This window comes from Bos indicus x Bos taurus, chromosome 14, assembly GCF_003369695.1.
Source record: "Bos indicus x Bos taurus breed Angus x Brahman F1 hybrid chromosome 14, Bos_hybrid_MaternalHap_v2.0, whole genome shotgun sequence".
NCBI classification, from domain to species: Eukaryota; Metazoa; Chordata; class Mammalia; order Artiodactyla; family Bovidae; genus Bos; species Bos indicus x Bos taurus.
Window position 1 is genome coordinate 60,237,133 of NC_040089.1, and position 4,878 is coordinate 60,242,010.

General features: G+C 40.7%; 1 non-coding gene across 1 annotated transcript; it reads right to left on the bottom strand.

The window, feature by feature from the left end:
* Positions 1-732: 732 nt before the first annotated feature.
* LOC113904513 lies at positions 733-858 on the bottom strand. Its single transcript, XR_003514536.1, has one exon. It is a non-coding gene; the product is annotated as a U6atac minor spliceosomal RNA (small nuclear RNA).
* Positions 859-4,878: the final 4,020 nt, after the last annotated feature.

Consider the following 4,878-nt stretch of genomic DNA (forward strand, 5'->3'; position numbering starts at 1 on the left):
GTGATATCTGAACTCCCTATGACATAAAACAACCAAATGAATGAACAAATGGACCTTGTGTTTTCATTTCTTTTCTATTTATCTATTTATCAACAGTATAAATCCAAATGATAATTTCAATTCAACATGAGTGAATCAGTGCTAAAAAAGAGTGAGCTGAAATACTTATCACCAAAAAAATAAAGAAACGTGATTTTTTTATTAGCTCATGAACTTTTATTATGAAGTAAATATACAGTGTTTAATCCTGATTTTTTATTCAGTTATTAAAAATAGAATACAGACTCCCATTATTACCTCTGTGTGTCCCAAGAATAGACTCTAAACTCTTCTGTTTTATTTTAAGAAATAAGGAAGGAAGAAACAGAAGCCAAATGATGATGTTTCATCACCAGGACCTCCATCTGTGATTATCACACCTACAGGTGAACTGAAATAACCCGCCAATATAAATGAATGTGCATGCGTTCTTTTTTTAATTAATTAGCTTATTTTAATTTAATTTAAAAGCATTACAATATTGTAATGGTTTTTGCCATACATCAATATGAATTGGCCATAGGCATACTTGTGTTCCCTCCATCCTGAAACCCCCTCTCACATCTTTCCCCACCCCATCCCTCCAGGTTGTCACAGAGCACCGCCTTTGGGTGCCCTGCGTCATACATCAAACTCCCACTATCTGTTTTACATATGGTAATGTATATGTTTCAATGCTAGTCTCTCAAATCAAAAAAACAGTGGTTAGCTACCACAAAGTAGGTGGCAATGCCTTAACCACATGCGTGTTGTCAAGCCCGAGAGCCTCTTCCAACTTTGTCAAAGGAAGTTCTCACCTTTTCTCCTTTCATACAACATGCACGTGTTCTTTTAATTGATTAATTAAGCTCTCTTTTTCTTGACATGGACTGGTTCTTTATTTAAACCAGTAAAATATCAAGGCCAGATCAGTATCAACTTGTTGACTGGCTTCAATATTTGAAGTGCCAGAAGGAAAACAAAGCTTTCTGCAATGGCTTTATGAAACTGTATTGATAAAGATGACTTTGGATGAAGGTACATTTCCACTGGCACAGCCAATTTAGAGCAAAAGTGTTAGGTAGCAATTCTCCACTGTCTTTAAAAAAGTTACCTTCTTTACCCTTTCTGGGTTTCCTTGGTGGTTCAGATGGTAAAGAATCCACCTGCAATGCAGGAGACCTGAGTTCAGTCCCTGGGTTGGGAAGATCCCCTGGAGAAGGGAATGGCAACCCACTCCAATATTCTTGCCTGGAGAATTCCATGGACAGAGGAGCATGGCAGGCTACAGTCCATGAGGTCGCAAAGTCAGACACGACTGAGCAACTAACACTTGAGAACTTGAACCCTCTTTCTAGAATCTTCATTCTAGAAGGACCCAGTACAGTTCTACTATTGTGCCCTTCCTTTCTTTCTAGGATGACAAATTAGACGTGGAGGCATGTCTGGGAGTCTGTAAGAAATTCCCAAATCATTGAAACACCTAAAAAGTTTTGTTTTGTTTTTTATAAATACAGATGCAGATTCATGTTATTAGACCTTCTGACTCCTCCACAAGTCTGGGGTAAGGCCCTGAAATCTGTATGCTTAACAAGTACCCTCGGGGCTTGGGATGATCAGCTGGATTTGGGAACCACTAATCTATGAATTCATTCTTGTCAAGAGTTTAAAACTTCATGATTAGCCTTCTCAGAGGATTTGCCTTTTAAGGAGCATCTTAGAGAAAGGCAGTGCTTAACTGAAAGGAATAAATCAGAGCAAAAAGTGGAGAGAATGTGGGGAAATCGGACAATCCATGTCCAACTTATCAAATCAAACCCCACAGAAGTCATCTTACTCCATCTGCCCTTTGAGGTCCACTGAGGTCATTTGTGTCTGTCTCAATGTCCAAGATAAAGGAGAAATGGAAGAGAATAGCTGCCTCTCTTCCCTCCCTGGCAGCTTCCTCTTCCTCTTTATCCTCATCCTTTATTCTCCCTTCCTCTCTTTCATTTCAGAGATTTGTGTACTAATCCTTTCCTTTCCAAAAAAGAAAAACAATCATCACAAGATGCTATAATTTATAAAGGCATTTGAAGGCCAAAATTAAACTAAAGCACTCAAAATTAAACTGTATACATAAGGACAGAGAACCTAAAACAGCTCAGTTATAAAAGACTGCCAGAGGAGGCGGCAGCCACTTCCTCATGACTAACCCCAGACAAGTGGCCCCCATGCTCTGAAATTTCCTGCATGTGTCCTCTCTGCCCACACTCTGATGCAGGCAAACAATGCTAGGTCTTGGCACCAGTTGTTAAAAATAAACTGGGAGCTCTCAGAGGAAAGACAATCTTTGCAGGGAGACACACCGTGAGGGCTTGAGCAAAGAAACTCTCCATCCCCAGCACTGGGAAATATCTCAATGGGCACAACTGGCCCACCAGCCCCCAGGAGAAACCCAGCCTGAGATCGTTGCTTCCGAGCCTTTCAAAGGAGCAACAAAGAAGCAATATTGTCAAGTTCCCTCTGTGATATTCATTTTTTATCTCAGGATTTTAAGGAGAGACCACACCAGCCCTGATGGGGGTTAGGAGTCAAGCACCTGTAATTTTCTTGCATTTGACACATGGGTTCAATAAAAGTCCCGGCAATTTTCTGAGGATATTTTTCTCTGCATCTTGAGCTCATGGGTAGTTTAAGGGAAGATTAATCCAAGGGCTTGCTGTATTATACTTAACCTCATTAAAATATTGCTTTGGAAGACATGTTTAATACCCAGGGATCTTGCTGATCCTCTTTATTAAGCCCTTTAAAGGAACTCCTTAAACAGTGAGCAGAGCTGAATATTACAGTTTTCATTTAAGTTCAAGCTTCACTTTACTACCAGGGTGCTTACCATCAAGGTTTGGTGATCCCTGAGGACATTGACACACAGGCTCTGTAATCTACATGTTATCCTGGACTTTTACAAGGATAGAGAGATGGGAAGGGTCTGTAGGAAGACAAAAGTAGCTGAATGGCCCTATCTCTCTCCTCAACCACACTAAGTGTTCCCACAGGATAGAACCCAAACTAGCAGAAGTTTATAAAGCACTTATTAGGTAAGCAATGTTCTGACTTATGTAAACCAACAATGTTTTGAGGTGGATGCTATTGGGAATTCTGTTTTACTGATGAGGAAACTGAGGTGAGTAACTTGCCCTGATAACTTGCCTGTGAGCCATGAAAAATTAACCACGTGGACATTCATGGTGGTTTAGTTGCTAAGTCATGTCCGACTCTTGAGACCCCATGGACTGTAGCCTGCCAGGCTCCTCTGTCCATGGGATTTCCCAGGCAAGAATACTAGAGTGGCTTACCATTTCTTTCTTCAGGGGGTCTTCCCAACCCAGGAATCAAACCTGGGTCTATTGCATTGCAGGCAGACTCCTGCATGGCAGATGGATTCTTTACTGACTGAGCTACAGGGGAAGCTCTGTAATTCAGGGTATCACCAATTCATCAAATATCCCCCATGGCCCATCCAGCACTGAAAGATCTACCTAGCTTGTTGTTGACATGTCATCCTTCCTTACTGAACTCCAATCTCTTGCCCCTGTGGTCCCTTTTCCATCTTAAAACCACAGGTGATCCTGAGGAGTGTCAACACCTCCCAGAAGAAAGGACTTTCCTTGCCTTCAGGAGAACCTGCTCCTTTTCTGGCTTTTTCCTGAGTCATCTTGAACAAATCTGAGCCTCCATACTCTTATTTTCAAATAAGATTGTTATGAAGCTCCAATGAGTTATGATTTTGAGAGTTCAGTGACAGCACGCTCAGTCGTGTCTGACTCTTTGAGACACTTTAGACTGTAACCCACCAGGCTCCTCTGTCCATTGGATTTTTTAGGCAAGAATACTGGAGTGGGTTGCCATTTCCTTCTCCAGGGGATCTTCCTGACCTAGAGACCAAACCCAAGTCTCCTGCATTGCAGGCAGATTCTTTACCTGTTGAACCATCAGGGAAACCCCAACATACAGGAAAAACCAACTGTAAATTGTAAAATGCTGACCAACATTGGTCATAACTATCAATAAAAATGTAAGACATAATTCAATAGCCATGAAAGAAAACACAACCAGTTCTGACACAGTCAATATATTTGGTACAAAATCAGGTTATGTTGATAGTTGAATAAGGTAATAAAACAGGCTAAAATATAAATATATTCCTAGGACCCTGAGTCAGTAATATTGAGAGCAGGTAATGAATAAATCTTTGTCATCATCATAAGTTAATTCTGTATATTTTATAGCTTATAGAGCTCTTTGGTGATGGTGTTTATTTTATTATATAAAACATTGTCAAGTGGAATGTGTGAACCAGGAAAATGATTGCTATGGGCAGACATGTCCAGGTAAATATTCACTGCAGTGGCCTAATTACAGCTCCTCAGGGCCTCCTGAGCCCTTAGAATAACCTGATTGACTTTTTGAAATGTGAAGGGAAGGGAATGAGACCAATAGAGGAATCTTAGAAATATTTCACCCATTCTCACTCCAAGTCTTCATTTTCAGATGTTTTTATGAGAGCGTGGTCCTCTAGGAACTGTATGTACTATTTTCTATTGTCTGTGTAACTCACCAGGCTGAAAATAAAGATATGGACAGTTCACACCTGGTTTCCCAGGACCCTTTAGCTGTGGACTTCAGGAAGCTTCTTCTCAGGAGAAGAGATTTCTTTGAAGGATCCTGGGAAAAGAAGATTCCCTCCATGATGGGAGCAGTATATGTTTTAGATGGCATAGGCTCAAGTCTGTTTTTTAAAGAAGCCTCTTGAAGACCTCTAAGGCTTTGAGAGAGCAAGGAACAGGGTGGCAAGCATGTTGGTTAGGGTGTTTTCAT